Raw genomic sequence first — 26,200 nt, 5'->3', positions numbered from 1 at the left:
AACTTCTCTTGGCAGCTCACGCAAAATGAGACTAGCTGAAATGGGAACTGTAAACCCCTCTTAGGATCCAGAAGAAGAATTTTAGAGAAACCAATGTGGAAGAAGATGAGGTCAATATTGCCTGCTTCTTTGTTACTAGGCAATCCATAAACACATATTGAGACTTTAGGCTATGCCAAGCAGTCTTTTAGATGCTATAAGGACGTCTTTACCCTCAGAAAGCTTCCAGTCTGGTTCGAAAAGGAGGGCATACTTTCCTCAGATCACTTAACAATACACATCAGAGATGCACAGACACAGTGGGATGCAGGCGGAGCAGGCTGAGTCGGCGTGATTGGGGGTGGTGGGGAGGGGAGCAGGAAATGAGTATTTACTAGAAAATTCTGTGTTATGGATTGAATTGTGTTTCCCAAACAGATGGGTTGGAGTCCTGACCTCTGGTTAACCCAGAATGAACTTATTTAGAAAAGGGGCATTGCTGATGTGATTGGCTAAGCTAAGGCAAGGTCAAACTGGAGTAGGGTGGCCCCCTAATCAAACAGGACTAAAGTTCCTGTAAGAGAGAGAACATGGCCAGAAATAGATAAAGAAGAGATTTGGAAGTGTGCTATCAGAAACCAAGAAACATCTGGGGCTACTGGAAGGCAGGAGAGACAATGAAGAATCCTCCAGTAGAGACTTTGGAGGGAACATGGCCCTGCCAACACCTTAACTTCTGACTTCTGGCCTCTAGAGCTGTGAAAGAATGTGCTTCTGTCGTGTTAAGCCACCGGGTTTGTGAAAACTGATTAAACACTTTATCTTCCCCTGTAGACTGCAGGAGGTGGGCACTCCTAGTTCCATGGCAGAGGTAGGAAAACTGAAGCCCCGGGATTCTCACAGACAACTCCACTAATATGTAATGGCTCTGTGCTCAGCGATCCACTCTAGTGGTGGTTCTGGAGGTGAACTTGAAAGGATAAATAGGAAAGAGAAGTTAGCAGATCTGATCATGTGGAGAGCAGGACAGCTTTCCCCCATGACATCATGCATTGCTTTAATCCTCAAGAGAAATGAGTGCTTCCTGGGTGCCAGGCACAGGTTCAAAGCTAAAGAAAAATTGTGGTTGAATGAGATATGGTTGCCCTTGAGGAATTCACAGTCCAGCGAGGGAGAAAGGTATGTGACCAGACACAATGAGGTGAGGTGAGTTGAGTAGCACATCCACTGGGGGAACAAAGAACAGGGAGCACCGCCCCCAGGTACTTCCTGTTTCCCTCACCCCGACACAACAACAGCTTGCAGAAACAGGAAAACTGGATCACAGGAAATGAGCACATCATGGTTCAGGCAGCAACAGTATAAATTCCCAATTCAAGAGAACAGCAGCAATGATAAAATGCAGGGAAAATGTGTCTTAGAATTAAGGAAATGCTCTCACTTTGCCCAGAGTTGATATGGAAGATTTCCTAAAGATCATGGCACTTGAGCTGAACCTGAAGGACAGGGGGGAAATGTGTCAAGGGGAAGACCGTGGGACACAAACTGCCCCCAGCTGGTGATGTTTTTTACCCCTAAGAGTCCCTCAAACAAATGCCAGCTCCACAAAAGCAAGATTCAGGTTGCTTTGATGGCTGCTCTATTCACAACAGTAGGTGCTCAACGTGCAGATGTAACAAGCCCATCATGTTGAGGCTCCACATACTGTATGTATGTGTTGGTCACTCAGTCGTGTCCAACTCTTTGTGACCCCATGGACTGTAGCCTACCAGGCTCCTCTATCCATGGGATTCTCCAGGCAAAAATACTGGAATGGGTACCCATTCCCTTCTCCAGGAGATCTTCCTGACCCAGGGATCAAATCCAGGTCTCCTGCCCTTCAGGCAGATTCTTTACCATCTGAGCCACCAGGGAAGCCCGAGACTGTACATGTATGCCTCTATGTGCTCCAAAGTCTGGTCTCTATCAGTCGAGTGCTGAGTTCTTTGTGAAACCTACCCAGTGCCCAATCCTGGGCTCTTTCTCAGGAAGACAGAGAGTTGGGTAAGACAAGTTTTCCAAGGGCTCTCAGTGGACTGAGAAGATGACAAATGAGTGATTTCCATATCTACTGTGTGATACCATGGCTCTGATGGGAAAAACTGGAAGGAAGAGCAGGCAAGGCTGATGGAGGAAGTAACACTAAGCTGAGATTTAGAGGATGAGCAGGAGATTAGCCTGGCAGAGGAGGGATGACCACGTGGTGGGAAGAACAGCAGCTTCAGCCAAAAATGAGCTTGTCATCTCCGGGGACTGCAAACAGTTCAATGTGGCCTGGAGTGCAGACCTGGATGTAGGCTGCATGGGTGATCTGGTTGGCGGAGGGGCGGGGGGCCCAAATCACACAGGCACGCCTTTGACGGACCTGGATTATGTTCTATGGGGAACCATTTAATGGATTCAAGTTCCCAGATACTTGCTACCTGCTTTACATGCCTCCTCTGGCTGGGCCACATTTTCTCACCCTCAGAACAGGGCACAGTCATCACAGGGCCATTGAAGGGCGAATTCAAAGCCAGGGCAGGGAGAGGGAGAAGACATGCATAACATTACCTTAATTTAACGTTCTTCTTTTTATCAATCGATGATTAATAGGTATTACATTTTCCCCCCATCCATTCTCAAGAGAGGTGTTATAATAACATGTCAGGGAGGTGTGGATAAGTGGCATTATGGAGACTGGTTTATAATGCAGTTTGGAACAGATGCTAACGTCCCGATTATGCATTCCAGCATCATTTATACTCGGCTCCGTGGTGTGGTAAGGCTCTTGGCATCATAATTCTCCAAAGCAGTTGCTATTAATCACTCATTCATTATTAAAACACATTGTATTCATTCTGCTTGACAACGGGCACAGGGCGGGCTCTGTTTCTCCAGAGCGGTTATCTCCAGACTTGTCAGATTATCTCCAGTCTCAGCCCAGAGGAGCTCCAGTCCTCCAGGATGGCTGAGAGCTCCACAGAGACATCTCAGCATGGATGGAGACGTATCCTATCCAAGGGACACACATCTGCAAGAGGGCACAAGGCTCCCAGAAACCAAGACCATCTCCCATCCTGACTGCTTCTTCTGCCCACTTGTCCCTCTAAGTTGAAAGTCCCATTTCCCTGAAGGAGAACTCTGCTGGGCTCTTTTATATCCATGGGTTTCCTAGCATCACCTGGGAGCTAGGGTTCTGCCTCCAAACTCACTTGATCATCAGGAGATGTTGGGTGTCACAGTCAAATACAACAGGGAACTCTGCTTAACACACTGTGACAACCTGAATGGGAAAGAAGTCCAAAAGGGAGGGAATATATGTGTATGTATGGCTGATTCGTTTTGCGGTACAATAGAAGTTGACTCATTGGAAAAGACTCTGATGCTGGGAGGGATTGGGGTCAGGAGAAGGGGACGACAGAGGATGAGATGGCTGGATGGCATCACTGACTCGATGGACATGAGTCTGAGTGAACTCCGGGAGTTGGTGATGGACACGGAGGCCTGGCGTTCTGCAATTCATGGGGTTGCAAAGAGTCGGACACGATGAGTGAATGAACTGAACTAAGAAACTAAAACACACTGTAAAGCAATTATAGGGGTTTCCCTGATAGCTCAGTTGGTAAAGGACCCACCTGCAATGCAGGAGACCCTGGTTCCATTCCTGGGTCGGGAAGATCTGCTGGAGAAGGGATAGGCTACCCACTCCAGTATTGTTGGGCTTCCCCTGTGGCTCAGCCAGTAAAGAATCTGCCTGCAATGTGGAAGACCTGGGTTCAATCCCTGTGTTGGGAAGATCCCCTGGAAAAGGGGAAGGCTACCCACTCCAGTATTCTGGCCTGGAGAATTCCATGGAGTGTATAGTCCATGGGGTTGCAAAGAGTCACACACGACTGAGCAACTTTCACTTTCACTTTTAAAGCAATTATGCATGCTGTGTGTGCTAAGTCATTTCAGTCATGTCCAACTGTTTGCAACTCTATACTCCACAGCCAGCCAGCCTCCTCTATCCATGGGATTCTCCAGGGAAGAATACTGGAGTGGATTGCCATGCCCTCCTCTGGGGGATCTTCCTGACCCAGGGATTGAACTTGCATTCTCTTACTCCTCCTGCTTTGGGAGGGGGTTCTTTACCTCTAGCACCACCTGGGAAGCCCTATACTCCAATAAAAATTAATTAAAAAACACAAGGGCTCTGGGTCAGGTCCCTTGTCTTCTACCACTAGCTGTATGATCTTAGATAAGAAATCTAATATTTTTGTCCCTCTGGGTCATCAGTTGTACAATGGAGTTGTAATAATAGGACCAATCTCATAGAATTGCTGTCAGGATTAATGAATTAATTCTAACAAAGCCCTTATAAGATGTCTGAAACATCATTCACATCGGACCTTGTTATGACTTATTAAGATAATCCTAACATTTCCAAGATGTCCCACACAGCCTCTTATGGTGTGGGACGGAGAGCGTGGAGGAACCATCCACTCATTCATTCCATAAAGAGCAGTTGAACATCCCAAATGTGCCAGGCATCATTTTAAGTACCAGACACACAGAGTCCTGTAAGGCAAGATCCCTCCTTCAAGGAGCCCGCAAGCGAGTGAGGCAGCTGTACTCAGAGTGCAGAGGTCTGAAAGCCCTTCTAGCTTTTCCCTGAAGCCTCGGCATTTATTTGCACCTTGACCTGAAAGGTGAGCAGAGCAGAGATTATTATACCTTTCACAGAAGCAAACACCCCATGCACCCCTCTAGATGTTAGAATAGTGGCTAAAGTTCTTGAAGGTTCCCACACTTTGAATGAAGTATTTCAGTCTAAAAATGTACAGAGGATAATTTAATGAATAAATAGAATATTATAAAGGCCTCTGAATCCTTCTTTTTATGCCATCCAATGATAACCACTGGGCTCAAATCAGGTGTTAGGATTTCCATGCTTTTTAAAAACATTTACTGTAAAAGTGCAAACCTATAAACAGTGTATGTTTCTATTTATATGTTTTCAAACTTACCATAAATGATACCACACTGTAAATCTTCTGCAGCTTGGTTTTTTGAGGAAAGCATTTTGTCATGGAAATTTTCAAATATAAGTAAACAGAATAGTATAACGAGAATAAATAAGCCACAAGGACTTACTGTATAGCACACGGAACTATATTCCATATCCTGTGATAAACCATCATGAAAAGAATGCATATATAACTGAATCATTTTGCTGCATGGCAAAAATTAACACAACATTGTAAAAAAAACAAAAAAACTATACTTCAATAAAAAATAAAGTAGCCTGGATACCTATTACCCAGGCTTCCCAGGTGGCTCAGTGGTAAAGAATCCACCTGCAATGCAGGAGACACAGAGGTGCAGGTTCTATCCCTGAATTAGGAAGATCCCCTGGAGAAGGAAATGGCAACCCACTCCAGTATTCTTTCCTGGGAAATCCCATGGACAGAGGAGCTTGAGAGGCTACAATCCATGGGCTTGTTAAAGAGCTGGACACTACTGAGGGCTGCACACACAGTACCTATCACCAGCTCCAATGATCAACATCTCTTTTTTTTTTTTTTTTGGCCATGTCAGGACTTCGTTATGGGATGCAGGATCTTTAGTTTCAGCATAAAAAATAAAGGATCTAATTCCCAGACCAGGGATCGAATCCAGGCCCCCTGCATCGGGAGCATGCAATCTTAACCCCTGGACCATCAGGGAAGTTCCTATCTGGTTATTCTTGATGCACCTGTACTCACATCAACTCTACCTCAGTCTCACTCAATTATACTTTACAATTCTGTTTTAAAATACATTTTACATACATTTGAATGCATAATCTTAACTGTACACATTTCAAAAATAGATCCACCATGTATCACTATTTCTATCAAGACAGAGAACACTCTCATCTCTTACAAAAAATCTCCTCCTTTCTCCAAAGTCTTTTTTTTTCTTCCACCATCCTGCCCCCTAGAAAACCAACTGTTTTGACCTTCGATTAAAACGGCCTGTTCTGTGATTGCATATAAATAGGCTCATAGAGTCTACAGTCATTTGTATCCTTTTGGGGGGAAGAAGCATAACATTTCTGAGATTCATCCACATTGTTGCATGCATCAAAAGATGGCTTCACTCTACTGAGAAGAGTATTCCACGGTACAAATATAGCATGGGGTATTGATTCATTCTCCTGGTCATGAACATATGGGCTGCTTCCAATTCTTGGCTACTGTGAATAAAGTTGCTAAGAACACTTTTATACTACCTTTTTGTGGTTATTTGTTTGAATTTCTCTAGGATGAAGGAGTGGAACTGCTGAGTCAGAGAGTAGGTGCAGTTTTCCTTTTCTTTTTAAAAAAATATTTTGTTGATTTACAGTGTTAGTTAATTTCTCCCATACAGCAAAGTGATTCATAGGGAATATGGTCTATCACATGATGGTTTATTATAGGATATTGGATATAGTTCTGTGCTGAATATACTGCGCTATACAGTAAGACCTTGTTGCTTATCTATCCTATGTGAACTAGTTTGCATCTGATACTCCCAAACTCACAATCCTTCTCTCCCTTAGCAATCACAAGTCTTTTCTCTATACCGATGAGTTTATTTCTGTTTTGTAAATATGTTCACTTGTGTTATATTTTAGATCCCACGTACAAACGATACTATATGTTATCTTTCTTTCTCTTTCTGACTTACCTTCACTTGGTATGCGCATCTCTAGGTCCATCCACATTGCTGTGAATGGCAGTGTTTCATTCTTTTTTAGGAGGTTGTTTCAACTGTTGGAAAAATTACCAATCTTTTTTCCAAACTGGCCATGCCATTTGACTCCCTTTCCAGTGATGTGAGAGCATTCCGGTTGCTCCAACAGCCTGACCAACCCCTGTTGTCAAGCACGTTTCACTGTTCAAGATTGTTGCCTCTTTTTAGTGAGTTGTCATTTTATTATTTTTTATTTTATTTTTAATTGGATAACGATTGCTTTACAATGCTGTGATGGTTCCTGTCACACAACAACATGAATTAACCATAAATGTCACAAGTACACTTGAACCTCCTTCCCATCCCTCACCCCCCACCACCCCTCGAGGTTGTTCCAAACCATCAGGTTGAGCTCCCCGTGTTATACGGCAACTCCCCACTATCTGTTTTACACAAGGTAGTGTATCGTCTTTCTTATATTCTAAGTAGAAGCTCTTTGTCAGAAATATGTTTTGGAAAATTTTCTCCAATCTATCTGTTCATTTTTATGATATATTCCATTGAGCAGAGTTCTTGTTTGCTTTTTTTCTAAATTGGTAATGTTTTCTGAATATTGTCTTAGAAATCTTTGTTTACCTTTTGGATCTTTTTTTAAAAATTACAATTTTATTTATTTATTTGTTCTTTTTGGGCATGGCCTTGTAGTATGCAGGATCCTAGTTTCCTGATCAAGGATAAAACCCGAACATGTAGAAGTGGAAGCACAGAGTCTTAACCACTACACCACCAAGGAAGTGCCCTTAAATTTTGTTATTTTAAATTCTACACTTAGGTCTAAGATCCATTAAATATTCAATTTAGTGTGGTGTGAGGTAGGGGACTGAGCTCACTCTTTCACCATACAGATACCCTGTGATTTTAGCACCATTTGTTGAAAACGCTTTCCTTCCTCCCTTGAATTACTTTATTGCTTTTGTCAAAAATTAATTCACCATATACATAGATGTCTATGTACCGTCTCACAGGCTGCATTAATCCATGTGCCTATCCTTATGCTGATAACAAACTGTTATCAAGCTGTGTTAATGACTGTAGCTTTATATTAAGTCCTGAAGGCAAGCAGTGTGAGTTTTCCAGCTTTGTTCCTTTTTAAGGGTGTTATTATTTGGCTATTCAAGATCATTTGCATATCCATATAATTTTAGAATTAGCTTATCTATTTCTATTTTTAAAAAGCCTTTTGGAATTGTGATTTGAATTACATTGAACTACAGATCACATCTTGACAACACTGGATTTTCCACTCACACAAATATAGTATATCCTCCCATTTTTAACATCTTTAAAATTTTTTCTTAGCAATATTAAATAATTTTTAGTAGAAAGGATTCACATATCTTCTCTTCAATGCGTTGCTAATTATAATTTTTAAGATATTGTGAAAAAATGATTTATTTCCCAATTCTTTTTCTGCCAATATTAGATAAATAATTGATTTTTCTTTATGTACCACGTATCCTGAAATATGGGGCTTCCCCAGTGGCTCAGTGGTAAAGAATCTGCCTGTAATGCAGGAGATGCAGGAGCTGTGTGTTTGATCCCTGGGTCAGAAAGATCTCCTGGAGAAGAAAACAGCAACCTACTCCAGTATTCTTGCCTAGGAAAGCCCAAGGACAGAGTAGCCTGGCGAGCTAAAGGGTCCTAAGGGTCCCAAAGCCCAAAGGGTCGCAATATGCTGGACACAGCTGAATGACTAAGCACACTGAGCACATCCTGAGATACTGGAAAATCCATTTAAATAGTTCTAGGTGCTTTCTTCATTAACGCCTTAAGGTATTCTTTATATTTGGCAAAACTAATACAATTTTGTAAAGTTTAAAAAAAAAAAAAACCATTATGGTGTCTGTGAGTCTAAATTCTTTAAATTAAGTAATATAATTTTTGTTTATAATTATGGATAGTATAACATTCTCCCTTTTGAATTTTTATACTTTTAATTCATCTTGCATCATTGAACAGACTAGAACTTCCATACAACACTGAATAGAAGGTTCAACATGCCTGCCTTTTTATCTGATCTTAGGGGGAAGACACTCAGTGCTTCATCATTAAGGATTAACTGTACGTATTTTGTAGATGCCCTTTATCAGATTGAGTATTCTGGCTTGCTAGATGATATCTATTCTAGTCTGCTTGCTGAGGATCTTTGTCATGAATGAAAGTTGGATCTGGTTAAATGCTTCTTATTCTCATTCATGGTTTTCTACTTTAGCTTTCATTTGGCAGATTACATTGATTAATTTTTGAGTGTTGAATCAAACCTGTTTTTCTAGAATAAACTTTGATCACAATATAGTATACGTTTTAAATATTTCTGAAGATTTGTCAATATTTTGTTAAGGATTTTTGCATCTCTGTGTTAGAATGTTTTCTTTTCTTATATTGTCTTTGTCCTGATTTGATAGAAGGTTTTAACTCATAAAATGATTAAGGCATGTTTCTTCTTCCTCTTCTTTCTGAGTTTGTATATTTCTCTCAAATTATTGACAGAATTCACCTGTGAAACCATGGAGTTCCAGAGTTTGTTAGAAGATTTTAATTTAAAAAATACAAATTCTTTCATAGGGCCAGAGCTATTCAGAATTCTATCATCTTGTATCAGATTTGTTTTGTTGGGCAGTTGAGTTTTTCAGGCCTTTGCCCATTTCATCTGAATTGTAGAATTTGTTGGCATAATGGTCTTCATAATGTATCCTTTCTACCCTTTCAAGGTCTGTAGGACCGATAGTGACAGTGATTCAATTCCTGTTAAATGAAATCATTGGTAATTTCTGTTTCCTTTCTGTGTTCCTTTTGTGTTTCCTAGTCTTTTTAAGAGTTTATCAAATTTATTAATCTTTAAAAATTTTTGACTTTGTCAATTTTATTTCTTGTTTTTCTGTTCTTTGATTTCTGCTCTCACCTGTGTTACTCCTTCCATCTACTTATTTTGTCTTTGTTTCTGACCTCCTACGATGCAAATTTCGGAGAAGGCAATGGCACCCCAGTCCAGTACTCTTGCCTGGAAAATCCCATGGACGGAGGGGCCTGGTGGGCTGCAGTCCATGGGGTCGCTGAGGGTGGGACACGACTGAGCGACTTCACTTTCACTTTTCACTTTCATGCATTAGAGAAGAAAATGGCAACCCACTCCAGTGTTCTTGCCTGGAGAATCCCAGGGACGGGGGAGCCTGCTGGGCTGCCATCTATGGGGTCGCACAGAGTCGGACACAACTGAAGCGACTTAGCAGCAGCAGCACAATGGAAATTTAGATCATTAATTGTTAAACCTTTCTTCATAAGATAAACATTCAAAGGTACCATTTGGTCCTCTAAACACTGGCTTAGCTGCATCTCTCACATATTTATTTGGATATTAATTAATAAAAATAAACAGTAGCAAAGAGTTATACAAATAAAATAGTGCAAAGAACACCCAATATCCTTTATACAGATTCACTTAATATTTCTTTCCATTTGCTCGGCATGTGTGGTGGGTATAATTATTTTTTGAAACATCTGAGAGTAATTTATATACATCTTAGACCTTTACCCTTAAGTACTTAAATGTGTATTTCCAGGAGTAGGAATATTTTCTTCTATAACCACTGCAATTATCAAACTCACACATTTACACTTATGCTGTACTTTTAACTAATATACCAGCCATATTCCAATTGTGTCAGTTTGCCTAAAAAGGTCCGTAATAGCATCTCTCTCTCCTCTAGTACAAGATTTTACCAGTCAAGCTTCTTTAGCCTTAGGTACTCTGGAATGTTTCCACAAACTTTCTTTGTATCTTTGCATAGAAAGTTATCCATTTGGGGATGGTGAGATTTCCTGGTGATTAGATTAAGGCCATACACTCTTTTTATTTTTTTCAATTTATCTTTTTTTATTTTAATTGGAGGCTAATTACTTTACAATATTGTATTGGTTTTGCCATACATCAACATGAATCCGCCACAGGTGTACACGTGTTCCCAATCCTCAACCCCCCTCTCACCTCCCTTAGGACAGCACCTCTGGAGAAACACAGTGTCCGTCTGTCCTTATTGGTGATGTTAAATTTAATCATTCAGTCAAGGTGCTGTCAATTTTTTCAGAATAAACTTATCAGTTTTTCTTATTTTAACGAGTAATCAGTACGTAGGAAAAACACTTAAAAATCATGTCAATATATCTTGCTCTCAGCAAAATCTCCTCCTGGATTTAGTATCTGCTCAACATTCAGAAAACGAAGATCATGGCATCCGGTCCCATCACTTCATGGGAAATAGATGGGGAAACAGTGGAAACAGTGTCAGACTTTATTTTTCTGGGCTCCAAAATCACTGCAGATGGTGACTGCAGCCATGAAATTAAAAGACGCTTACTCCTTGGAAGGAAAGTTATGACCAACCTAGATAGCATATTCAAAAGCAGAGACATTACTTTACCAACAAGGTCCGTCTAGTTAAAGCTATGATTTTTCCTGTGGTCATGTATGGATGTGAGAGTTGGACTGTGAAGAAGGCTGAGTGCCGAAGAATTGATGCTTTTGAACTGTGGTATTGGAGAAGACTCTTGAGAGTCCGTTGGACTGCAAGGAGATCCAACCAGTCCATTCTGAAGGAGATCAGCCCCGGGATTTCTTTGGAAGGAATGATGCTGAAGCTGAAACTCCAGTACTTTGGCCACCTCATGCGAAGAGTTGACTCATTAGAAAAGACTCTGATGCTGGGAGGGATTGGAGTCAGGAAGAGAAGGGGACGACAGGGAATGAGATGGCTGGATGGCATCACTGACTCGATGGACGTGAGTCTGGGTGAACTCCTGGAGTTGGTGATGGACAGGGAGGCCTGGCGTGCTGCGATTCATGGGGTCACAAAGAGTCGGACACGACTGAGCAACTGAAGTGAACTGGTGATTCTTTTATGACCCCTCTTTACCACGATGATTGCAAAATAATGACTCCAAGCGCCAGTTTCAGCCCTTAGCACTGTAGTAGAAACTAGAGCCTCCTTTCACCTGGATTCATGTGTATGTATGTGTGTATATAGGTGTCTCATCAATGTACTGGATCTACCCATCTATTTAGTATCTATCTATTATGAATGTGGATTCATGATTCCCTACTTTCGCAGCGCTCATCACTCATCACCCTTTGTAATTATTATGGTGCTCACGCATGCTTGCATATGTGCATGCATGCTCAATCACTTAAAGTGTCTGACTCTTTGTGACCCCATGGACTGTACCTCACCAGGCTTTGTCCATGGAATTTTCTAAGCAATAATACTGGAGGGGGTTGCCATTTCCCCCTCCAGGGGAATCTGCCTAACCCTGGAATGGAATCTGAATCTCCAGTGTTCCCTGCATCGGCAGGCAGATTCTTTATCATTGTGCCACCTGGAAAGCCCATTTTGGTGCTCATGTCGTCTCAGAGTTGATCAGCGGGAGCTCCTCAAAGCTGGTTCCAGTTCATACAGTTTCTCCCCTGGGTCATATACCATTGTGGTGACTATACCAAAACTATTTTTGCATTCTATTGTCAATCACCATTAGGCTGTTCATACCTTCACATATGTATGAGCACTGCCATCATATGAACTCCTGTGCATATCTCCTATGAACACATATGTTCTAAGACAGAGCTAAGCCTATTCTTAAGATATGGGAATCACGTTTCTTGATCACAACTATTTTGACCATACCTATTTGAACATAACTTTCTTGATCATAACAATTCACTAATATGGTAACAAAATAAGTAAGTTTGCCAATTTATACTTTCATCAACAGTGAATGAGAGTTTATATAAACATCCTTCCCAACACTTGGTAATGTTACACAAACTCACACACACAAACACACAGCACATTGGTAATGTTACACAAACTCACACACACAAACACACAGCACATTCGTCATTTAACAGATTTTAAATAGAAACTCATCGCTGTATAAATCTACATCTTTTCAGATGTGCATGGGCCACTAAGCATTCCTTTTGGGAACTTTAGACATTCATCTACTTTACTCTCATTTTTTAAGTTGAAAAATGAAAACGCTGATGCATTAAGTGACATGCCCTAGATCACAGAGCTGTCATGAATTAGACATGAACCCAGATATGCTAACTCACATACAAAAAGCAAAATTTCCATCCATCTAACCAGTCTGACACTGTGTAGATTTATGACTAAGAGGATGTGTCAATTTACATGGTGTGTGTGTAAAATGGGTGGGATAGTTTTTTTTTTTTTAATTAACATTTTGGTTTGAGGTCTTGAAAGCTATTCTGGGATAAATATAACCTTCAAGGTAAGTCACCCACAATGTAGCTTTTACCCCCAATCTTTTTCTGAGTAAAATTAAACTACAATGAATCAAAATCCCAACAACCCTGGAGAGACGTCCTAAGGAGACAGTCCTCCACAATAGTGCTTATTTTTCAGTGCAGGTTTATAGCCTAAACAAATAAGCAAGGCATCAAGTCAACCTCAGCAGCCTTTCTTTGTCTCTCTCTCTAGCATCCTGTGTAAGACACTGTCCCCAATTAGGAGAGGCCCCAGAGCACTGGCCCAATTCAAGGCCAAGAACCACTCAAGGAAAGCTGCATCCTCCAGGTGCCCCAGGAAACCACGGCTCCTCCTGGCCTGTGGCTTTCACAGCTCTGCTTGCCCACTACCCTCATGCCTGCCTGCTCGCCCAGCCTCACCACCCTCTCTGCCTGGGGATCACTCATTAGCCTGGGATTAGTAGCTGTATCAGCAGCAGGGCGGGCAAAGCCCTATGCCCTGGGCTGTGGCTGCAGAGAACTGTCTGGGGAGGGAGGGCTCAGCTGTCCGAGTGCCAGGCACATGTCAAATCCAATTTGAGAGAGGATCTTGTTAAGCTTCCTTATCTGATGACAAGCACTCCTTAAAAAAAAAAAAAAATCATCAGTTAAGAAGGTTTTGCAATGTCTACCAGGCACCCTTGCTCAGGTCAGATAATGTTTCCTGTCAAGAATATATTTATTCTGTCTCTCCCATCAGTCACTTGGTTCAAGGAAATATGATTAGTCATGGAGGACTTACATATAAGCCTTCTGGTCACTAATTAGTTTTTGACCTTCAGAAGTTTTGGGACTCATTTCTGTGACTGCAGAGTCCAGCATCTTCACAAGTAAAGGGCACAGAGCTGTTTTTGTTTGTTTGTTTGTTTTTAATTTTTAAAAAACTTTTTATTTTGTATTAGGGTATAACCGATTAATTGGAGAAGGCAATGGCACCCCACTCCAGTACTCTTGCCTGGAAAATCCCTTGGATGGAGGAGCCTGGTAGGCTGCAGTCCATGGGGTCGCTAGGAGTCGGATTCGACTGAGCGACTTCACTTTGACTTTTCACTTTCATGCACTGGGGAAGGAAATGGCAACCCACTCTGGTGTTCTTGCCTGAAGAATCCCAGGGACGGGGAGCCTGGTGGGCTGCCGTCTATGGGGTCGCACAGAGTCAGACACGACTGAAGCGACTGAGCAGCAGCAGCATAATCGATAAATAGTGCTGTGATAGTTTCAGGTGAACGGTGAAGGGACTCAGCCAATCGTTGAGCTACAAGGTGTTAAATTCTACTGTACAGTAAAGTGACTCAGTTATACATGTACACATATTCTTTTTTATATTCTTTTCTGTTATGATTTATCATAGGATATTGAATACAGCTCCCTGTGCTACACAGTAGGAACTTTTTTTTTTAATTCACTTTTAATTGAAGGATAATGCCCTTACAGTATTGTGTCCGTTTCTGTCAAACATCAACACGAATCAGCCACAGGTACACCTATGTCCCCTCCCTCTGGAACATTCCACCCCTCCCAGTTGTTACAGGGCTCCGGTTTGAGAGGAACTTACTGTCTACCTAGGCTACCTTGCTGATATGCTAGCTTGCATCTGCTAACCCCAGACTCTGCCTGCATCCCTCCCTGACTCAGCATCCCCGCGGCAACCACAAGCCCCATCTCTATGTCTGTGAGCTCGTTTCTGTTTTGTAGATGTTCGTTTGTGTCATATTTGGGTCCCACAGATAAGTGACGTCACACGGCATCTGTCCTTCTCTTTCTGTTGGAAAAGTTTTCAATTAGCAATGATCCTGCCTCAGAGAGACCCCACTGGCTATGAGACTGCCACTCCACAAAACTTGCCTTTCTCTTTCTGACTTACTCCACTTAGTTTGACCATCTCTAGTTCCATCCATGTTGCTGCAAATGGCGTTTTTCATTCTTTTTCATGGCTGAGTAGTATTCCACTGTATATACGTACCACATCTGCTTTACCCATGCATTCAGCAATGGACATTTAGGTTGTTGCCATGGCATGGTTCAGAGCTGATTTTCAGTCCTACTTGTTACCCTTTCAGAACCATAAGCATAAAAATAAAATAAAATAAGTGCCAAAAATAGTAAAACCAACTGCTTGTGAAACAGTACTTTCCTACATGCTAGCAGTAACATAAGTTGTTCTGACCCTGTTGAAAAGGAATTTTCCAGAAGGTACCAAAACTCACAAAAGCATATGTACTCTGACATTCTACCCATGGGGTTTTCCAAGGAGAAAAGTGGGGCTAAAACCAATTACATACCTGGCATGGGCTAGGCATGCTTACAGTCACTGTGCTACTATTTCTGCACATCAATGTTTTGACACATACCCTTACTCCCATCTTATAGAAGAGGAAGCTAGTAAAGGGCTAATGACTTATCTAAAGCTGCAGCATTATTACAAGGGAGAAACTGCATTCAAACTCCATCTGCCTGAGTCCAATCCCCTGTTTCTTCCTCGGTAAAATATTGCCTTGTGAGGAGGTCTATGCATGAACATCTTCACTGCAGCATTACTCATAGTAGCAAAATGTGAGAAAAGAAAAAGTGGCTGATAACAGGAAAATGTTTGGGTAAATTATGGGAAATTAACCCCATGGATTATTTTGCCTTTTTATAAATGATAATTTTAAAGGTTATTTAGCAATGTCAGGAAAAGCATATCATAAAGACGAGAATTGAACACAAAAGTATTCCTAGGTAACCATTATAACTATATTAAAATGCATATCCATATGGAAAAATTGCTCCTGGGAACTTGGAAAATAGACGAGTTTTTAAAGATATTAGTAACTAAATATAATTTCTCAAAATACCCATTATTGTTGTCAAGTTGTATTTCAAGACAGACACTTGTTTGGGTGGGAAGAATAAATACATGCAGGATGGAAAGGACGAGAATTTGAATACTAGCTATTCCATATTCCATATTGTGAAACTGAGCAACTTATGTATAATCCCTGAGCCTCAGTCTTTTGCATCTGTAAACAGTGATAATATGTTTAACTTCACAAGGTCAGAGTGCAAATTAAATAAGTTAAAACACATGCAAACACTGAGCCTACTGTGATAGATCCATTAACAAAAATATCATCCACGATAAATTCATTGGCCAAAAATAAATTAAAATGATGGTCCTTCCTAAGCGTCCACCCCCTCCAAACTTGCCTATAAGTTTTCTGAGGCAAGACACCCCTGAACAGAAAGTGATCTTTCAGCCCACACACGTATACATGCTCACAGGGCAGTCAAGGGAGGGGAATAAACAGAGGAATTCACCCCTGGTCAGTGTCATTCTGAGCTCAAACCAGCCACAGATCCGATGCTTCACCAGCACTGAATGCATTATATATTAATCCCTGGGCTCTGCAGTGAAGCCCACGTGTGAAACTAACCCTGCCCTCCTCCTCTGGGCATTTACCAGATAAGACCTTGTTACAGGCTGGGCAGCGAAGCTCCCTGAAGCTTCTTATAATGAATGTCCTCGCTCTAGAAGACATCGTAAGCTCTGGTCTGTGGGGCTGTTGGGGAAAATTTTCCCCAGCTTCAATATTGCTAAGAGAACAGGAGACATTCGACAGGACAAGCGAGACCTATTAATATTTCTCCACGGTGTTAACAGCAGTGCAGTCATGCTCTCTAAAGTTGAACTTGCTCTCTGTCCTGTTCCTTTCTAAATCAGATGCAGGGTCAAGGGACTGGGGATGAGAGAGAACAGAGCTAAACAAGCACAGATGGGTTTCTGGCAATCAACGGCACCCAGACCCGCAGCATCCTAGTGGAGAATATACACCTGGGCTCTGAAGCACAAGCCCTGAGCTCACAGCACCAGGTGACCCCTTGGTTAGAGTGAGCAATCTGCTCCCCCTGCCAAGGAGATACACTCTTGCTTCCAGCCAGGGCCCAGAGAGGGGGGTGAGGGAAAAGAGAGTGGTGGGATCAACGGAGAACAATATTACCAAACATTTACTATCAATCCAGTGAGAGGAGCCTAAACTTGCTGATTTGATACTCACCACCTGCCAGGAAGACACTGCTACCCATCATTTTAAAGAAGAGGAAACTGAGGCTCCAGACTGGCATTAGTCATCTATTAGTTGGGTACTTCCTCCAGGCAAGGAGCTACGACCTCTAAGGAGACACGAAAAAACAGGAAGGGGGATTTCTCATTCGGCTGTGATGCTTGTCTCCTGGGGCTCCTCAGAATGCACTGTTCCCTTGGGCAGATGCTCACAGATCAAGAAGAAGTTGGCAGTCCCCTTGTCCAAGCCGTCTGCTCCTTCTCGTGAGCACCAACTTGAATGAAACAAACCGGGTGCCAGGACTGGGAGCAGCGCTTTCAAGGGCTGCACTCAGAACAACTCCTGCCTCCCAGCGTAAGGAGGCTCACTGGGCATCCACCAGTTCAGGAAACTGTGTGTTCTGTCTGCTTGCAATGCAAGCAAGGATGCCCCAGCAGGCTGGGCGGCGGTGGGGTGACTGCTGCTGGGGCGATCCCTTCTTCCCCAGGAGTAGGAAGAGCATAGTATATGGAGTCAGGACACACACACACACACACGCAAACACATCTGGACTGAAACTGCCGTTACCATTCGCTTGCTGTGTGTTTTAGACCAGGTCTCCAAACTTTTGGGCATAGGATGTGAACTCAGGATACACACACATACACATCCACCCACCCCTTGGACTGAAACTGATATTACCACTTGCTCACTGTGTTTTTCAGACCTGCGGTCTCCAACCATTTGGGAACCAGGGTCCAGTTTCGTGGAAGACAATTTTTCCACAGACCGGGGGCGGGATTTCAGGATAATTCAAGTGCATTTGTTTGCTATGCATATTACTTCTAATCTAATGTGGCTGCTGATCTGACAGGAGGTACTAGTCCAGGGCCCGGAGGTTGGGAACCCCTGTTTTAGACCACTTTCCTAAGCTCTTAGATCCTCATCTGCAGAAAAGGCTTGGGCGGGTGGGGAGCTAAAAGTGAATCAGGCGTCAGGTGGAGACTACAACTAGCCCAGTGCCTGACCAATAAGCAATGTTCTTTTTCCCAGAACAATGTTTCTGGGCTGAGAACGGTGAGGGTTCATGGAGTTGAAAAAAAGAAAACAAAAGCCAAACAAACAAAAAATAGGAGATCAAGCGTCCTGAGAGGTGGGTGAGATTCAGCCTGTTATTCAAAGAATGATGGTTCAGGCCCAGCCAACACCATCCCCCTCATCTCAGAGCTCATGAGAAAACCACAGGGAATGGCTGAGAGATATGAGCCAAAGGAGCAGGACAGAGGTTAGGGAAAAGAACAAGAAAGCCTGACAGCTATCAGAACATTTTGAGTACTTCCGTCCAATTTTGATTTTATAGCCCAGGGCTATGTCTCATGAGCGGGCTTCGCAGATGGCATAGCAGTAAAGGTTCCGCCTGCCAATGCAAGAAATGCACGAGATCTGGGTTCAAACCCTGGGCCAGGAAGATTCCCCTGGAGGGAAAATGGCAACCCACTCCAGTATTCTTTCCTGAAGAATCCCATGGACAGAAGAGCCTGATGGGCTGCAGTCCACAGGGTCACAAAGAGTCAGACACAACTGAGCTCACTCGTTCACATGTCTCATGAGCGCAGTGCACACCCTATGATTAAAGCCTTGTAGAAATGGGCGCCTAAAAAATTTCAAGGAATCACTTAAGACACAGAGACAGCTTCCCCTCACATGCTCATGTCAGCGATCCGTCCCCTTGCGGGTCAGCACATTAATTCAAGCCAAATCCATTCTGCTTTCATTTCAGCTCTTTTCTCCTTTAGTTCTCTTCGGGTGCTAGCTTGAAAGTGAAACGTGAAACTGAAAGTGTCAGTCGCTCAGCCGTGTCCAACTCTTTGCAACTATATGGACTGTAGACCCCCAGGCTCCTCTGTTCATGGGATTCTTCAGGAGAGAATACTGGAGTGGGTGGCCATTCCCTTCTCCAGGGGATCTTCCCAAACCAGGGATAAAACCCAGGTCTTCTGCATTGCAGGCAGATTCTTTATCATCTGAGCCACCAGGATCACCCTATTACACACTCTGGGTATGTGGCTCGTGGATAGCAGTCATGCACTGCACTGGCCAATCAGTGATTATAGCATGTAGTGTCCTGCCTCGGGTATTCTGGATGATACAGAGGTGGCTGCACCTCTCTTTACTCCACTGCAGGGATTCCCCAACCTCTGGGATCTAAAGATCTGAGGTGGAGCTGACATAATAATAAGAAAGTGCACAATAAGTGGAATGGGCTTGAATCATCCTGAAACCATCCCCTCTGCCCCAGTTGGTAAAAACAGTGTCTTCCAAAAAATGAGTCCTGGTACCAAGAAGGTTGGGGACCATTGCTCTACTGAATTGCGATACACTAGAACTCATATTTTCCAATCACCCATTTAGCACTGGAATTAATATTGCTCATGATGGGTAACCATCCGACTCCTGCTTGGACTCTTCCTGTGACTGGAAACTTTCTGCCATCCTCCACCCCCGGGCAAAAAAAAGCCATTTCATATAAGGCTCCAGTGCTGAGTCTGCTGCTGCTGCTGCTAAGTTGCTTCAGTCGTGTCCAACTCTGTGCGACCCCATAGACGGCAGCCCACCAGGCTCTCCCGTCCCTGGGATTCTCCAGGCAAGAACACTGGAGTGGGTTGCTATTTCCTTCTCCAACGCATGAAAGTAAAAAGTGAAAGTGAAGTTGCTCAGTCGTGTCCGACTCTTAGTGACCCCATGGATTGTAGCCCACCAGGCTCCTCCATCCATGGGATTTTCCAGGCAAGAGTACTGGAGTGGGGTGCCATTGCCTTCTCCAGTGCTGAGTCTAGAGACCTATAAATTCCTAATACATATGTATGTAAGAAGGCCATTCATTGATAGCTCAAACTGTTTTTCATTGATTACTCCATTGGTTCGAAATCTTTCCTTCCTTAACTTTTATGCCGTCTCATTTGGAGCTGCTCTAATATTAATATTGGCAAATCTCTCCAGGTGAACATTTCTGCTTCCTTCAAACACTCTTTCTACTGCTTTGTTCCCAGACCTGCCCTACCTGCTATATCTTGGTTTCTCTCATCTGGACAGTGATCCCTGCAGAATGCGACATCTGTAAATACCACATTTCCAATGTTCCCTTGAACCAAAACTCTTTTTATTCAGGGGTCTATATGTATATTAATATAGCTCAAGCAGCGCATTTAGGTATATACATGAAAATATGTTCCAAGCACATAGGACAATTTCTCAGGAGACAACTAGGAGAAGGCTGATGGGGTTCATTCCATATGGATTCTGAAGACCAACACTAGAGACACAAACCCCAGGAGGGCAGGAAATTGTGTGAAGCAGACTCGGACACCCTGAGGTCAGCACCTGAGATCTGCTGTTGGTGCAGCAGAAGGTGGAGGGTGCAGATGACTCTTGGCAAAGTCACAGAGAAACCTGTTTGACTCAGAGGCCCCTGAGTCTCTTCCTTCCTCCCTCCTGATCTAGCAGATGAGGTGGAAAAGGGAACAACTTTCAGTTCAGTTCAGTTGCTCAGTTGTGTCCAACTCTCTGCGACCCCATGGACTGCAGCACACCAGGCTTCCCTGTCCATCACCAACTCCTGGAGCTTGCTCAAACTCATGTCCATTGCATCAGTGATGCCATCCAACCATCTCATCCTCTGTCGTCACCTTAACCTGGCTTTCAATCCTCATTCTCCCAGGCTGTGTGGTGTCAGACAAATGCCTTTCCCTCTCTGAGCCTCTGTTTCATGATCTGTGTAATGGGAACAAGGACATCTCCCTGTCCAGGTGGCTATGAAGATCAAGGAAAGCAACAGAGTCCCTGGCACAGCTCTGGAAGCATACAAGGACACAGACTGGGGCTTGCACTCTCCACCCTGAGAATTCTCCACCCTCTTTAGAGCAGCCTGCATTGAGCAAAGGCCTTACATCAGCAATTGACAACCCGGTGTGGGCCCGTGAGGTGGATGATTCCACCCATGGGGGTGCTTGTCTGCTAAGGTGTTAAAGAAATCTTCTGCTATAGTCAGGGGGTGGCCGTGATGCTGGTGGTGGCATTTGATTTTATTTCTTACCAAGCAGCTTTCATGAAGGCTCTGAAATAGCTGCTGCCCCCTCTCCCTCTCCCTCCACCACCTGCTTTCTCCTTCGAGGTGGGACTTAAAAGATGCCATCCACAAACTCACAGTAACTGCTAGTGTGTCTCAGCTACAGGGCAGGATTTTCTTTGGCTGCACTGCACAGCATGTGGGATCTTAGTTCCCCAACCAGGGATCAAATCCATGCTCCCTGCATTGGAAGTGCAGAGTCTTAACCGCTGGCCCACCAGGGAAGTCCTGACAGGGCAGTATTTTCCATGGAGTGATTTGGTAAGGGTTGCAGACATATGGGCAGAAACCAGGTTTCCTTATTTACTAAGCTAATCTCAAGAGCTGCTATTTCAATACCTTTTGCAAGTATGTGTGTGTATGTGTGTGAACTGTATGTAATGGGAACCATCAATATGTCAGGTTTTTTTTTTTTCATCCATTTATTCAACAGCCCTTTACCTGTCGTATTATGGTCTAAGGACTATACTAGAGGCTGAGGAGAGAAAGATAAATAAGATCCTGTATCTGAAGGAACAGGGAGATGTCAGCAGACACATTCTAGAAGTATCCAGTCTATGTCAGCCAAACATATAAGTAAGGGAAGCCAGAGCACCGAGGAGGGAGAAGAGAACACTCCCCTGGAGCAGAGGAATCCAGAGGGCCTCCCAGAGGAAGTGCCACGTGGTTGGGACCTTGACAGGTGAATAGAAGTCTTCCCAGCGCTGCAACAGAAGCAAGATATGTGAAACAGAGCAGATCGCGGAAGACTGAGAGTCATGGGCAGGCACATCAGTTTTGGGGGAACGAGCATACCTGAAACTTGGGGTTAGTGGAGTGCCACGGCAGAAGGGGAGACCTAAGGAGTTCAGGTCCCATTTGGAAAGACTCTTAGTCAAGGAACGTGAGCTGAAGAGGAGGGACTGCAAGCATCTCGACAGAAGATGTACAGAGAGTAGCTGTGGGGGTGGAGACAGGAAAGGCTGGGCTCCAGATAACCTGTGTCAGAAAGAATTTGCAGGACTGGTGATGGATTGGATGGAGGTGGGGCCCTCCAGAGGACGGAGAAGTCGCTAATGACTCTGAGGTTCCTAGTTTTGGAGATCAGTTGGATCCAATAACGTCATCACTAACCATGATGGAGAACTTAGGGGGAGGAGCAGATTCCGGGGAGGCCGGGGGGTGGTGGGGCGGGTTGGGAGGGGGTGTTAGAGGGGCATGTCTCCCATCAGCTTCAAGGACATTGCTCTGCCCTGGCCTTGGAATGAACAAGAGCTCCACAATGCCCTTGAACAACACCCGCTAACGTGATGTCTTAGTTAGGACCTGAGAGAGTCTCCATGGGGCTTTGGGACTCTCCCTTTGGCTGCAGGCTGGGGCTCCCCTGAGTCACACTGGGTGTCAAGGTGAGGAAGCACAGAATAGTGGTTAAGAGTATGTGCTCCAAGATTAGGAAGTCCTGGGTTCAAATCTCCTCTCATCACTAACAGACTGTGTAATCCTAGGCAGTTTATTTACTCTCTCTTGAGCCTCAATTATCATCTATAAAATGGGTATACTAATAGCACCCATCTAATAGAGTAGCAATGGGCTTTCCAAGTGGCACAGCAGTAAAGAATCTGCCTGCCAATGTAGGAAACGAGGATTCAATCCCTGGGACAGGAAGATTCCCTGGAGTAGGCAATAGCAACCCACTCCAGTATTCTTGCCTGGGAAATCCCATGGACAGAGGAGTCCAGAGGGCTACAGCCCATGGGGTTGCAAAGAGTCAGACATGACACCCAGCACAACAGAGTAGCGAGGGATTAGATGAGTTAATAAATTTAAGACATTCAGAAGTGTCAGGTACACCGTAAGAACTCACAAAGGAACACGGTTAACAGTATACTTTTTTCCTTTAAAAATATTATTATTATTTGGTATGGAGACATCTTCAGCAGACAAGGACCAATTTCCTACAGCTTCCTGTGTCTAGGATTCTTCCAGAAGATCCCATCACGGTTGAGGCAACGCAGTCATAAAGCACTGCTGTCCTTTAGACACATAGACCAGGCTCCTGGCCACTGTCAGCAGGATGTGCCTCTGGCCAGGGTCCCGGACATGAGATGGGTTTGTGATGATTGCTCACGGGCCTCTGGCCAGGTCCTCAGTCCTGGAAAGGCTGCCGGTCAGGGTCAGGAAATAGAGCAAGACCATCTGACCTGGAGGCCGAGCCACCTCCCCCTCTGAAAGCAACTGAAGTATGTCCTTACCTCTCTGAATCCTAAGTCTTCTCTGCAGGTCCCTTGTGAGATGTCGAGACTGTTGGGCTTCAGTCCAGGGAATGGCTGCTCTAAGGTTGTGCTGTCCAAGCCCAAAGTTAGGCAGCAGCCCAAAGTGACCTTGAACATGGACAGGTAACCATGCTGCCCTGGCTGCATCCACCGTGTTGATAGCCAGATGATCTTCTGTGGGGCTGTCTTAGGCAGAAAACTATTCTTGCCCATTCCTCAGCCTTCACACTGGAAGCCAGAGGATCCGCAGCAGAAAAGATGTTTCTCTTGGAATCAGAAAAAAGGTCCCCCTATAAACTGCCCCTGTCCACTTTCCTCATCTTGGCCCCCATAGATTTCCTTCTGGGCTAGTTTTACTAAGGGAGCAAGTATGAATCAGGATGTTGTATAAAGGAAGAGGAATAATAAAGCAGATACACCACAAGCACCATGGTTTTGGAGTCAAAGGAACATCAGTTTGAGTTCCAGCTTTACCTTTTACTAATTCTGTGAGCTTGACATGCTACTCAATTCTTCTAAGCCTCTATTTCCTCATCTGAAAGTGGAAATAACAGGATCCTCTTCTATATAATGCTCATATATCAAGTAAGATAAATGAAAACACTGCTTTGTTCCCCTGATTTTTTATACCAAAATATATGCAGTTTGACTTTCATACTTAATTTAAATGCCTTACGTTCCTAGGCTAGTGTTTAGATGACCACCTTCTCATTTCTCCTGTGTGCCTGCAAAATCAACCACCCTGACCCCATCACCACATGCCCAAGTATGACCCATTCTTCCAAGCCCAGCTCTAGAATCAATTCCTCTTTGAATTCCCCTCCTCCTACACACACACACACACACACACACACACACACACACACATGTGCACACTTCTGGAAGAGATCACATCTACTCTCTATGAATTCCCACAGCAATTTATCACGTCTCCTGGTGGTCAATACTTTTTATTACTATCTTGCCTTGCAGCTGTTTGTGGACTGTAAGTTCTGGTCCAGCCACAAATCCCATTATGACTGTAAGCTCTTCGAGGATGAGATTTGTGGCAGGTGTATCTTGAAGTCCCCCAGGATACTTGATGTAAGGTGAGCACCAAGAAATAATATCCAGTGAACGGGGCAACTGATGCTCCATGTCTTCACTGCCATGATCCATCATCATTGCAAGTGCCTTTCTTCTCCAAATTCACCTCAGAACAAGAGGCACACTCATTTCTTACAGGTATCCAACTACCTCCAAGAATATATGGTATCCGGCCTTTCCTGGTGCTCCAGAGAAAATGAAGGCTAAGACTGCACGCCCATGCAGAGAGCCTGGGTTCAACCCCTGCTCAGGGAACTAGGTCCTCACACATTGCAACTAAGACCTGTGTGTGTGTGTGTGTGTGTGTGTGTGGAGTGTGCTCAGTTGTGTCTGACTCTTCAACCCCATGGACTTTTCTGTTCACCAGGCTTCTTGCACCAGGCTTCTCTGTCCATGGAATTTTCTAGGCAAGCCAAAATAAATAAGTAAATGAAATATTTTTAAAAGACTGCATGACATCCAACTATAATATCTATAAGAACATGCAGTACCCAACTTCCACTTGGTGTCTCATGAGAGAGATTAACTTGACAACCAAAACTGAAACCTCCTCTGTCTGCCTACCTCTCCCACCTGCCACCTGCTCCTTCGGCTTATTCTCCAGCCCAGTGGGAATCTGACAGCATATTGTGTGTGTATGTGTGTATGTGTGTGTGTGTGCACGCGTGTGTGCTCATGCACATACATTTCACTTAGATGAGATAGAGTTAGTGCTGGAATGGTTAAGACTTTTGGGGGTGTTAGGGTAGAATGAATATATTTTCATGAGGGAAGGTTGGAGGTTGGGGGGTTGGAGGTTGGACTGTTAAGAATTGTGTATGTATTCCAGACAGTAGACTGGAAGTTCTGAACCCCAATACCTCCACTGTGACTTTATTTGGAAATAGGGTCGTGCAGATGTCATGCTGGAATCGGGTGGGACCCTAATCCAACGTGACTGATGTCCCTAAAAGGATAGGATAAATACACAGGGAGGAGAAGGCCATGTGGCGATGGAGATGGTGGTATGCACCTATGAGCCAAGGAAAGCCAAGGAATTCCGGTAAACCCCAGAAGCTAGGAGAAGCAAGGATGGGTTCTTCCCTACAGATTACAGAGGAAGTATGACTCTCTCCACACTTTGGACTTCTAGCCTCTAGAACCTAGACAATAAATTTCTGTTGCTTTAAACCACCCAGCATAGAGGACTTTGTTAGGGCACCCCCTTGGAAACTAACACACCCACTGTCCTTCCAGCCACTGGAGAGTGACCTGGCCTCCTGTGCCTTTTCAGCCTCCATCCCAGCCAACATGCCCTCCCATCCTGTGTCTCCTATCCACCTTCTCTGACTTATTCCAATCATCACACCCTTAATTTAGTCTTTCTTCTGTACATACCTGGATTATATTAAACAAAACAAAACAACCTTCAAGTGGGTGTTCCTGTTACAGGTTCCGTCAAGTTTAAGTGTCCCTCCAATCCATCATCCACCCCGCTGTCGGAGACATTTTCCAAAGTATCATGCTTTTCCCTGATTAAATCCCTGTAGTGGTGCCTCTGAGTCTTTAAGACATTGACAAATACGTTTAAGCATCTCTATTTAGCTCAAGAGCCTTCACAATGAGGACTGCAATAATCGTTCTGGAATCACCTCCTACCCCCAAACTCATGCAC

At 43.8% G+C, this 26,200-nt stretch overlaps 1 protein-coding gene and 1 pseudogene across 1 annotated transcript in view; both read right to left on the bottom strand.

Annotated features, from left to right (window-relative positions):
* Nucleotides 1–26,200, bottom strand: part of ASIC2 (acid sensing ion channel subunit 2) — a 1,207,137-nt gene that overhangs the window by 1,141,084 nt on the left and 39,853 nt on the right. The gene's annotated exons all lie outside the window — the stretch shown is intronic.
* On the bottom strand, nucleotides 14,821–14,902 carry LOC133233198 (U4 spliceosomal RNA; annotated as a pseudogene).

Source organism: Bos javanicus, chromosome 19, assembly GCF_032452875.1.
Source record: "Bos javanicus breed banteng chromosome 19, ARS-OSU_banteng_1.0, whole genome shotgun sequence".
Classification (NCBI taxonomy): Eukaryota; Metazoa; Chordata; class Mammalia; order Artiodactyla; family Bovidae; genus Bos; species Bos javanicus.
Note: the sequence above shows the minus strand (reverse complement) of the source record. Positions and strands in the feature narration are given on the sequence as shown.